Raw genomic sequence first — 13163 nt, forward strand, 5'->3', positions numbered from 1 at the left:
TTCAAAATTCAGTAAAAATTGTTTAATTTTCCAATATTGCAAAATTCTGGGAGCTATTAAAGGGTTAAATAAAACTGTTACCAAACCATTCCACTGCAGCCTTGAAGGACATGTTCTCAGGTACCCAGATTATAATGTTCATACATCTTTACTGTAAGAATGTGAAGCAACAGCATTGCAAACTTCATAAGAATAACGACACAATTTAATAAATTGAAGAATTCTGAAGGCCATAAAATGGTTAAATCAAACTCTTACCAGACCACTTCACTGTAGCTTTGAGGGACATGTTCTGAGGTACCCAGGGAATAATTTTCATACATTTTTACTGTAGGAATTTGGAGTAATATTATTTCAAATCTCATAAAAAAATTATGTTGAATTTACATATATGGCAAATTTTGAGTGCTATTAAAGGGTTAAATCAAACTGTTACCAAACCATTCCACTGCAGCCTTGAAGAACTTGTTTCAAGGTACCCAGAGAATAATTGTCGTACATTTTTACTGTAGGAATTTTGAGTAATATTATTTCAAATCTCATAAAAAATTTGTTTAATTTGCATATATGGCAAAATTTTGAGTCCTATTAAAGGGTTAAATCAAACTGTTACCAGACCACTCCACTGCAGCCTTAAAGAATATGTTCTCAGGTACTCAGAGAATAATTTTTAATACATTTTTACTGTATGAATTTGGAGTAAGAGCATTTCAAATTTCAGTAAAAAATTTTTAATTTGCCAATATTGCAAATTTGTGAGAGCTATCAAAGGGTTAAATCAAACTGTTACCAAACCATTCCACTGCAGCTTTGAAGAACATGTTTGAAGGTACCCAGAGAATAATTGTCGTACATTTTTACTGTAGGAATTTGGAGTAAGAGCATTTTAAAGTCAGTTTTATGGCCTTCAGCATTCTGCAATTTCTGGAAGTGTGTTGTTATTCTTATGAAGTTTGTAATGCTATTACTCCAAATTACTACAGTAAAAATGTATAAAAAATTATTCTCTGAGTATAATAATGAGTATAAGCCTGACACTGTGCTGGACTGTGAAAATTATATATTAATCTAATTTATAAAGAATAACAACAACCTAATGAACGAACAATTTGTAAATTGGACTGTGAATGGAAAAATGTGAAAATGTGGCATTTTGTCTAAAATTCTGTTTAATCACACCAGTGGACCTCCAACTTTGCCTTCAGTGGGCCAACCATTGTCCACAGTCTCCTTGCTATCAGGGAAGTCAATGGTAATTTCAGCAAGACAATGCCAGGCTTCAGTATACATGTTTTTAGAAAACACAATGTGTATGTGCTTGACTGGCTTTCCTGTAATCTAAATCTGTGTCCTGTGGTGCATCGTGAACAGGAGAATCAGACAATGGTGACCACAATCTGTTGTGCAACTGAAGTCTAGTGTCAAGCCAGAATGGGCAAAAACAAATTCCACTAGGTGGCTGCCCACCAGGTGGTTGTTGGCAATGGAAACCACTTTTAGGGCAGCCCAGGATGTTACAACACTCCTAAAAGAGTGAGCTGAAACCAATGCAGGCATGGTACTGTTAGTATCCTCGTAAGCCATCCTGATGACCTCCACATTGGGTGAGCCACTGCTTAGAAAGCGACAAGCCTAGCTTAGCCTCAGAGAAACACACGAACAGCTGTTCTTGTCTTGCGTATCTCTGCCGTAGCACTAATGTAGTTGTCTCAGTGCTCGAACGGGACACAGACTATGTCTTCTGGGATCAGACTGCTCAGTAATTGCTACCAAATTAAAAGACTAATTGATAAATTCTGGAGACAACACCTTGGGCAGCAAGGCTGGGTTAGTCTACAGTGTCACAGAGGAGTCATCCAAACCCCATTGGAGACAAATGGGGCTGACAGAAAGTGTGTGAAGTTCACAGACACGCCTCACTGTAGACAAAGCAAGGAGGAGTCTTTAAGGACAACCATCTCAGATGGCTTCTTCTGCTGGTTCAAGGGAGGACCACAAAGAATCTCTAACACCAACAGAAGATCCCATGGTGGTGATCTCAGTGCTCGAGGCAGATGCTGCCTCTTTGCCCCTTTTAAGAAGGCCACAATTAGCTTATGAGAACCCAGGGAGGAGCCACCATCTAAGGACAAGTAGCTAGCTAAGGCAGCCACATAAATATGTAGCCATTGAAAGAGACTTCCCTGCTTCCAGTAGTGATTGAAGAAAGGAAAGAACTGATTCTATGGTGCACAAAATAAGAGCAGTCTGCTGATTTATATATCAGTCCTCAAATAACTTCCATCCACCAGCATACAAAGCCCAAGTGGATGAAGCTCACGCATTCAAAATTGTGGACCTAACCGGAGTACACTGATTTAACTCAGAAACGGCTTTAAGGGCCACACCCACAGCTGGAGAAATTCTGCCCGAGGGTGCCAAACTTGTTCCTTTAACTGGGAGAGAATGTTTCTCCCATAGGGAAGCTCCCATGGAGGGCCTTGTAACAGGGATATAAAAAGAGGAAACCAAGGCCGATATGGCCACCGCGGGGCCACCAACAAGACTCTGCATCTCTCCTTCCAGACATCATGTTGTACACACCAGGTAGGTAAGCAGCTCTCAGAGAAAGAAACCTGGGGTAAGCCCACTCTCAGAGATCCTGCGACAGCGGCAAAAGCGCCCAGCACAGTGATTCACTTGGTACACAGTGGACAAATTGTCTGACCGCACAAGAACATTCCAATTTGCAGGACAGGCAGGAAATGCATCAGTGCTAATTGTACTGCTTTCAACTTGAGGAGGTTGATATGCTCTAGGGCTATACGTGTTGGCCATACACCTTGTACCCATCTGTGGCACCAAACTACCCCCCCAACCCCATTGTGGAAGCATCCTTGGTCACCACCTCTATGTGTGAGGGAATTCGGCCCATGGCCACCCTGGAGCCAAGGACCATCCTGGATCTCCATGGTCGAAGGGCTGAAAGAAACTCCTAGCTCCTAATCTTTGAATTAGCCCCAGGGTGGCTTGTGCCCGATCCGAGGGCAGGGAGGCCATTATTGACTCAGAGTCTAAAATGCCTATAAACTGTATTGTCTGGGAAGGAGACAGCTGACTCTTTTCCTGTTGGATTGTTAGGCCCAGCATCTGGGGCGTGGTGTAGTAATGTGCACGTATTACTGGTGGCCTGCTCCACTGAGGAAGCAAAATCCAGCCAGCCGTCTAGGTATGGCAAGATTTTCAAGAGAGAGAGCTGCCTGCATGTAGCGTATAAATGTTCTTGGGGCCAGAGGAAGGCATTCTTCAACATGATATGGCTGTCCACAAATAATGTCTGCCTCACTCACGGCCTACAATACAGCACACAGGAACAGCTTGAGGAAACAGCTCCCTTAAGGGGGTTTTATTTATTATTATTTATTTATGTTATTTATTTCAGTTTAAAAAAACAAACAAACAAGAAAATCTTGTATTTATTTAAAACTTCAGAATAACTTCAGTTTATACTTTTGTGATGTTTTATTTATTTATTTTAATGTAACCAGCAGTTGTAGCACTGAAATAATTCTCATTCAACAATGTATGAACTTGTATTTTAATTATAGATCCATCCATCCATTATCTGTAACCGCTTATCCAATTTAGGGTCGCGGGGGGTCCAGAGCCTACCTGGAATCATCGGGCGCAAGGCGGGAATACACCCTGGAGGGGACGCCAGTCCTTCACAGGGCAACACAGACACATTCACTCACACCTACGGACACTTTCGAGTCGCCAATCCACCTGCAACGTGTGTTTTTGGACTGTGGGAGGAAACCGGAGCACCCGGAGGAAACCCACGCGGACACGGGGAGAACACACCAACCAATCGAACCCACAACCTCCAGGCCCCTGGAGCTGTGTGACTGTGACACTACCTGCTGCGCCACCGTGCCGCCCTTAATTATAGATGTAATTAGTTAATTTGATTACAAAATACAGACATCACTTTACAGGGGAGAAGTTTAAGTATTTCATTTAGCCTTCATATTGGGTGCTCACATATGTGAGACCTAATGATAACTTTAGTCATTTTCTTTTCTTGGTAAAAGCTCTGGGCTTACTTTGAATAAGGCCTACAGTTTATCACTGTCAAAGATAATTGCCTTCAGCGTCTTTAACTCAAATGAACTTAAAATGCAATTTCAACCAGTTTTTGAAGTCTGTCCATTTTTACAAAGTATAAAATTATTTTTTTCTTAATTAACTTTGATGGTAAACACTGATCAACAGTTGCATTAAAGGAGCAATCTGTAATACTGATACCAATTGTTTAAAATCGGAACTATTATACAATTTTAAAAGAGTGGAGAGAGCTGTCTGCCTCCTCCCCTTCCTCCCCAGACATGAAGTTTGACCAGGTTGCAAGTTGAGGAAAACTGAACAAACAAGAGACAAGTTTAAGAACTTGGGCCATAGCTAAACTAAAATATTTACCTACGCAGAAAAGTGAACATGCGGCCGCCAGTTCCCTGAATTTACAAGCCTTGACTGTCCAAATCCACCTTAAATATTTAAAGGGTGGTGTTACTTATCAATTTTCCCTTCAACCATAAATATCATTTTAGGAGACAGATACTTGCTTCTTAGTTGCAATTTTCGTATTCAAGCATTTAATTCCACCTTAAATCGGTCCGTTTAAGAGTCTTATTTGCGTTATTCTCCAACTACTTATTGAATACTCTTTTCCACTTTAACAACTATGCAAAGCTAAAGCTAGGGCTGGGTTTTATAAACAAAACTCATTTTGAAACACTTATTTCCCATTTTATCCATTTAAAACACACAACCAAGTGTACATCATGTCACTAAAGCATCTACCTACTAGTGAAATGCTTATATTTATATTGGTGTACTACCAAGCTTGATATCTTTGTTCCAAATACGCCACAGAAAAACATTCATTCATTCATTCATTATCTGTAACCGCTTGTCCAATTCAGGGTCGCGGTGGGTCCAGAGCCGACCTGGAATCATTGGGCGCAAGGCGGGACTACACCCTGGAGGGGGCGCCAGTCCTTCACAGGGCAACACACACACACACACACGGACACTCTTTGAGTCGCCAATCCACTGGCAACGTGTGTTTTTGGACTGTGGGAGGAAACCGGAGCACCCAGAGGAAACCCACGCAGACACGGGGAGAACACACCAACTCCTCACAGGCAGTCACCCGGGAATTGAAACCCACAACCTCCAGGCCCCTGGAGCTGTGTGACTGTGACACTACCTGCTGCGCCACCGTGCCGCCCCACAGAAAAACTATTTATTTAAAACAAACAAACAGTGTTATTTACACTTTTCAATCATGTTGTTATTCACCTTCTTCATATAAAACACTCAAAACACAGTCCTAACACCTTTCAAACATCGCTATGCATCACATTCTTTATATAAAACACAAAAACTATGCCATTTACTTCTTTTAGTATATACATAGGCATCTGTACTTCTGTATGTTTTTCAGAAATTATTTGCTGTTGCTGTTTGCTCATATTAGAGACTGTGCAAGACTCTAAGCTATTTTTCAAAGAAACTTGTATGTCACTTAAAGTCAAGTTTGCTAATGAAATGAGTCCATTATAATAATGTTAATAGCAATGCTAGGCTTTGGCGCACAACATACAGCAGGCTAAAATCGTCTGTAGCTATGAATAACATGGTTTGGAAATTAACTACACAACAAACTGCCAAATTCTTTGTCTGTCATTAGTTTAATATTAATTTAACATATAATTCTTTAATTTAATTATACATTTTTATTCTGAATAATTTAAAAGCATATAGAATTGCATATGTGGTATATCAGTCATTTACAAAAAAACAACAAAATAACAAAAAACAAAAAACAAACAAACAAAAAAAACAAACAAACAAAAAAAAAACTGGCAATTGTGAATTGTGGGTGGGGGTAGATTTCTAGATCCCCACCAATGACAAGATAAATCTATGCCCTTGGACTTGAGTAACCTAATTAAAGTGGATTTCCATTTTGCCAGTGGAGTATCAGCCAAAAAGTTTGCAGATAAAATTGAAAGTAAGGATTGGAAGGGGAACTACAAGGGGTCAGGGGTGTTTTGCTCGGATGTTCACATACCACAGAAGTGTAGAATGAGGAGCGCTTCTCCATAACAAAAGCCTCATTAACAACAGCCTCTTCAACCATCTGTGTAATTGGAAGTCACACACATAGGCATGTGAACTTCATTAAGGGTTGCACATGCTCCAAAAGCTAAAAAATATTAAATAGTCACTCTGCAGAGGTACCCATGCACCAGTAGGGATGTAAAGTCTTTAAAAACTTTTTTAATGATCAGTTATAATTTCTTCACTAGCAGCCTTAGAATTTGCACCCTGTTTTCAATACAGTCATTAAACACTAAACCTCTATTGATGCATTTAGTATTGATAAAATGTTTGCAGTGCTACAAATAAATTACTTTCTATGTGTCACGCCCTCGTCCTGTCATGTCTGTTTTCCCGGCCATGTGCTCGCTCTCAACACATGGTTCTGTTTGTTGTTGCCCTAGTCCCGCCTTTGTTCCGCCTCCTCGTCTGTGTCTCATTTGTTACCCTGCCCCTCGTTATCTATCTCAGGTGCGTCTCGTCTGTGTTTTGTATTTAAGTCCCCTTCCCTCTCTTCCTCTGGTCGGACGTTTCACCTTGGTTGTGTCTCATACCCTGTTGTTTAATTTCGTTGTTTAAAGTCGTATCGCTCCCGTCAGTTTGTCTGTTCCTCGTTTTGTCTCGTCCGTGCCTCGCTTCATTTCCTGTCATTGTTTTGTTACCCTGTTGTCACTTAGTTTCGAGTCTGTCTGTTTCCGCTTTCCCATGTTTTGGTTTTTGCCCTAGTTTCTGTCTCTGTTTTGTTATTCCTTTTTGTAAATAAAGTATATCTGTGTTTTAGCGTATGCGTCCGCCTCCGTCAGTCCGCCCTCCGTGACTCCCTGACACTATGGTTTTAAATGTTGCAATGTAACAACAAAAAAAAAGAGCAACAAAAAAATCCAAGAAAATACTGCAGACATTAGATATCTTTAAGAACCATTTTCCAATGTTCTGAAATATTTAATCTCTACAAAAAGAAAGCTTTCTAGCTGATATGTTCTTAAGAAGCTTAAAATAACAACTTGAAATTTACCCTCTTAGGAAATAAACCTGCTGAAATTCTGTCTTAGCAGAAAATCTGCTTCTTGCCAATCAGGAAGGTGAGGAAGACGTTAATGAGTGCAATATTATTAAAATATGAAAACCTTTTTATAAAATTCCAAGGATGTTTCCTCAGCATTTGCTAGGCTCCAGTTTGTTTGAACTTTGGAAAAGATCCTGTGTTTGTACACATCCCTGGCTCTGTAATTGGGGGAAAACTCAGCCCAAATTGGCTCAGGTGTTCACTCTCTGTATCAATGGCTGTGCTACAAGAAATGGCATCTGGAGGCAATTGGATGGTGGAGAGAAGTCCAGCAATGAAAAGCATGAAAAGTGTTAAGGATTTTGCTGTGTTTATGCTCCATAGATGAGAAAATGACTTATTTTTGCTGTTACAGATTGCTTATGGTGAAACTGAATCTAAATTTGGGAGACAGCTGACTCCAGGAAATTAAACACATATCACTACAACATGTGCAGAAAGCCCCAAGGGAACATTGCTGTTGCAACAGTGGCAGAAAAAACTCAAACAAAGAACAAACTCAAAAGGTTATCCTCCTCTGGTTGACACTGGAGCAAAACTATGAATGAGGAATTTATAGTCAGTCTGCCTTAGTTTATGACATCATTATATGAGTCAATTAAGTTATCCAGTATGCTTCCTTGTTTTCTTTATTGCCATTTTGAACGTTGACACTTCCAGCATCTGGTCGGACAGGATGGGCAGTTTTTCAGCTCTACAGAGAAACAGACAGATATTTAGTGCTGATATTGATGGCAACAATAAGAATGATTAATTTTAAATTGAATGTGTTTACATTCAGAATCTCCACAATCTCAAAACAAAGGGAAATCGGAGGGGGAAAAATGACTGTTTTGTACATTGCTGAAGTTGAACATGTCTGTAAGTTTTTATTACAGACAGGATCAATTCCCTGCTTGAGAAGAAACACCACATAAAACCAGTAAAAGTCCTTGGGCAAGGCTTCTAACATAGCATTCACAAACCTCTATGATTCAAACACCAAGTTAGGCTAAGCCTGCCAAATGCAGCAAATGTAAACACAGAATGTAGATTTGTTTGGCAGTTTTTAGATGCATTAAATGCAACGGACATCTGGTTCCTACATTTGATTCACCAGTGTATACAACCCTGATACAGTGTTATTTCCAGTCCTTCACAGGGCAACACACACACACACACACACACGGACACGTTTGAGTCACCAATCCACCTACCAACGTGTGTTTTTGGACTGTGGGAGGAAACTGGAGCACCCGGAGGAAACCCACGCAGACACGGGGAGAACACACCAACTCCTCACAGACAGTCACCTGGAGCGGGAATCAAACCCACAACCTCCAGGCCCCTGGAGCTGTGTGACTGCGCCACCGTGCCGCCCATATATATATATATATATATATATATATATATATATATAGTCTCCTCTAACAATGGAGTGGGTAATGGATTGTTATGCTGAATTGTAATCCTCTAGCTGTGATGAAAAGCAGCATGTCCAGTATAAATGAGAGTGGACAGTAAAAACAGGAACCCACTGGTTTCTGCACAGCAGGAATTCAGTCAGCCACATTCCATACTGTCCATCAAAACATGCATCAAACAGTGTCCACTCCAGCTGCAGTCTGAGCAAAACATCTCTAAGAATGATAACTACTTAACTTTCAGTGTTATTCCAAGTAATTTTGGAGCATTTTGATTGGTCCATTCATCATGAAGTTTTCACATAGTGTGAAGGACAGTGTTCAAATGATTTAATAAATGAAAAATGGAGATACATGTTTTTAATTGGAAAGTGACTTGTAGAGCACTTTTTACAACATGTTGTCAAAAAGCAGCTTTACAGTATTCCAGGTCCTTCCCCCAAGGAAACATGGCTGATACAACAGTGGCAGGAAAAACTCCCTCAAATCATAAGAAACCTTGAGATGTACAACAACTGAAAAATCCTCCTCCTCTTGCTAACATTGGACAGATATACTGAACAGAAAATTACAGAAGCCTAAAACACTATTCTTTCATTTGGTGTGCTCTAGAGTCTCTTTGACGCTTCCATGCTTGCAGCTTTAAAATGGTTTGGTATTCAGTGGTAGCTGATGTTATGTTCCCATTCAAATAGACACTTACATTCACACAACTTCAACCCACCCCACCCAGACACAAACACGTCTGAAGCTGGACCCCAAAAATTACAGGAATGCTAGTCATTAAGTACTACAGAATAGACAGGTTGAGGTATTCTGATCAAGGGGTTTGGTTGTCCTGGATCATTGGTAGGTGTATGAAAGGGGTTAGTGAGTCCACAAATTAACTGTCTTTAATAAACTGCATGACCAAGCACCATGTGAGATGTTTGAGGAATAGTATTAGGTTGAGTAAATTGAATGTCTTTTCCTGATTATGATGACAGACATTCTGGCATGATGGAGAATGGCATGACTGGTAATTTGAGGACTCAAAGTGACGTAGTGATAAAGGGGTAGTGGTTGCACAATGCGATAGAGTCAGAGTTGTACTTTAGATGGCCAAGATGATCACGCCAGCAGAAAGTGGATTAGTAGGGGCTGTGAAAGACTATTACTACAGATGAGCAGCATTAATGAATTGAGATGTCCTTAGTTGGCAGGTGTGCTGTGATGGTGCATTTCCAGGGGCATAGAGGGAATTGACAAATGGAAGGGAGATCTAGAGGGATGACAGATGAGGCAAAATAAGAAGCCCCAAAAGGGCAGCTGGCAGTCAGCACCACAGGAACAGTGAAACAGAAAGAAGGCAGCTCGTTGCTCAGGGGGAAACAAGGAGCTAGGGCTGGGAGCAGCATAGCTGAGAGAAGAGAGTCAGGATGTAAGATCCTGCAGTAAAGAGTGTGAGCCGTACATTTGATGCAGGACGCTGCTTGTATGGGAGGGAAAGGGCATGGGGCGAAGTCGGAGGCAAGGGTGCGGTGCGGCTGCAAATTGAAGGGAAGAGGATGTGCTGGAAAGTCAGAGACTGGGAGTAGCGGAGCAGCAAAAGTGGGATGAAGGTCCACCCCAGCACCTGAAAAGACAGACTGAGGTAGGAAGCTGAAGAGTGTGAGCACCACAGCAGCAGAAGGGAGGGTCCAGGACAATGGTGCACTGCAGCACCTGAAAAGAGAGAGCATGAACTGGATGGTGGGAGAGGCGCAGCAGGAGAGGGGTGAGGACGATGGTCTGCATCTGCACCTGAAAAAAGTGAGAGTTTTAATGTTAGAGCGAAGGGGTTGGGATGAATGTCCACAGGCTGCCTAGTTGGAGGGTGGGTTATAAGATGAAGGTGAATCTACAATGGAGAAGCCGTGCATAGAGGACACTGTGTTGAGAGCCCAGAGTGCTGGGCAGGAGGCAGGGACGTGGAGGTGATGCAAGCTAGAAGGTTTGAGGCATGGAGTGGTGACTGCCACAGGGGGAGAGGATGGGATGATAAAAAGAGGGGGTTGGGATGATAAAGTTAGGGGATTGGGTAATTAAAGAGTAATTTTCTGTTTTCCATTACATCTTCTACTTGGACACTCTCTCCTGTATGTTTGTTTTCTGGAGAAGGCTTTTTGTAGGAGGAGCTCATTTACAGAACCAGGAAACCTCAGCGAATAGCATTCGACATGTGCCTAATGAGTCCTCTGATTTGTCAGAAGGGTTCACTGATCTCTGAACAGTGCCTGCCCCTGGCCCTACAGATGCACAAATTAGTTTTGCACCACACTGACTGAGATATTTGGTGCAAAAGTGAGACCGCAGGGAAGTTGTGTGAGCATGACAAAAACAGAATTTGAGACTTATAGTCGCAGATTCGAGCAGTTGTAATCATTGACTTGTGTTTGTGCAGAAAACACAAGTGTGTAACTCACACTGCACAGATTCACATATTGGCCAGTTGAATGTGGTTTGTCCACATATTGACAGTGGGCAGGCAAAGTTTTATTCAAAGCAAAATAAGACCTGAGAGAAAACATAGTATTTCTAGTTGAGGGACGTGGTTTTTGGAGTTTTGCTAACTGCAAAGAGTACTGATTTCATTTTTTTCTATATTTTGAAGAAGTAAGCTGTTTTGGAATGGCTCTTCAGAGTCAACAGATCTTTGTCTATATCTGTCATGTGATTTTCGTTTTCCAAAATCGGTCACAATCAACACTGATCTGTGTGAGCATGAGCAGAATACACTGCTGTACTTTTCCACCAAGAGAAGAGCAAGTACTCTTGGGCACTGTTCCAAACAGATTAGTTACAGAAAGGTGTCCCTCAGCACCTCTCTTCTTGTAAGGGCCCAGACACACCAAGCAGATGAGGAAACACTCACACCAAACTGTATTTTTGTTAACTGGTGTAGCTATGTTAGTTGACATAGATTCACACTCAGGAAAAAAAAATCAGGGTACAGGTCCATAATTGTAACTAAAGGTTCAAACAGTGTAAATTACCTTTAAAGGGTGGTTTTAAAGTCCACTTGTAAAACAAAACAAAAATATAGTCCCGTTGATGAAATGGGGAGTGTGAAATCAACACAAAATGAAATCTACAAATAATATAGAATATAGCACAGTTATATTCCCTAACTAAAAGTACTGAATATTTACCCTTTAAGGGACTACCACACTACCAAAACAGCAAAAGGGATGGCCACAGTGAGGTTTTTGTTTTTTGGAAAGTGTATAATGAATGCGTGAGTATGTAAAAATAGGAGCGAGTATGTAAAAAAAAAACATGTAATCCAACCAGAACTGTCAAAATGGGTCACGTGATTTGAAAACGACATAATTAGAAAACTAATCCTATACAAATTGCATCTGCAGAAAAAATTCACTTGTGCTCACATACTGAACAAAGCCTAAGATCCCATCCACATTTAGCTAAAATTTCTAATTGGTCTTGGGCACAATGAGACCAGTGAATCACTTACTAGATTCTGTAGTTTCTAATTTTGTAAAGCTAACTAGCAATATTAGGTTATCATTTATGTACAGTGTCTATTTACAGTGTTCTCACCACTGATCCTCTATTTGTTTGTCCAGAACTTCAGACTGCTCCACTGAGAAAAAAAAACAACACAAACAAACCCCAGAGTGACTGTATGTGTAGCATCTGTGTTTTTTTTTTGTTTAAAACAATGTCATCTTCCTCTTATGGCTCTAAGTCTTCTCTCACTCTTCTGACCCTGTTGTCCTTCAGGCGGATGAGTAGAGATGGACACTGTGGTACAAATTTCCTGGAGTTGGACATCTTCACATACAGCACTGATATGTGGTAGTGTACACAGCTGCTTGACCACAGAAAGGCTGTTTTCACAAAACATGTTGTACACAAAGTTGTTTTCCGGAACTGGGTCTGCAGCTGCTGATAGGAACATCCATACCACACGTTACATAAAGGTTAAAGGTCTAGAACTAGCCACCAAATTGTATGCCAGTGATCTTGCTGACAAATATGATATGGAGCATGTTTCGGTTGTATGTGTAGACTTAAGGCCAAATAACTAATATAAATATATTAAACACATAAGGTTTGAGAAGTTATGTTGGTTTAACCCATTCCTGTGCTTTATAGGAAAATTTTTTATTTTTTTTGCCCCTTCTAAATTTGCAGAGTGTAATTAAATTTTACAGCACTGTTCCGAAATCAAGTTTGAGGGGGGAGGAGGGCAGGGAGGGTGTATTTATACCTTCCTCCAAAGTTATATAGTGCAGTTTCTGCAGTGCTGAGCCCAGAATAGCCATGTTCAGGGTCACGGGGCGTCCGGAGCCTACCCTGAATCACTGGGAACAAGGCAGGAACACACAGGCCAGTCCTTAACAGGGCAACACACATACACACACACACAGACATCCACTTTGAGAAACATTTGGAAACCGGAGCAGATACAGGAGAACACACCAAACTTTTCACAGACAGTCACCCGGAGCGGGACTTGAATCCAAAACCTCCAGATCCCTGGAGCTGTGTGATTGCGATACTAC

Source organism: Hoplias malabaricus, chromosome 4 (assembly GCF_029633855.1).
Source record: "Hoplias malabaricus isolate fHopMal1 chromosome 4, fHopMal1.hap1, whole genome shotgun sequence".
Lineage (NCBI taxonomy): Eukaryota > Metazoa > Chordata > Actinopteri > Characiformes > Erythrinidae > Hoplias > Hoplias malabaricus.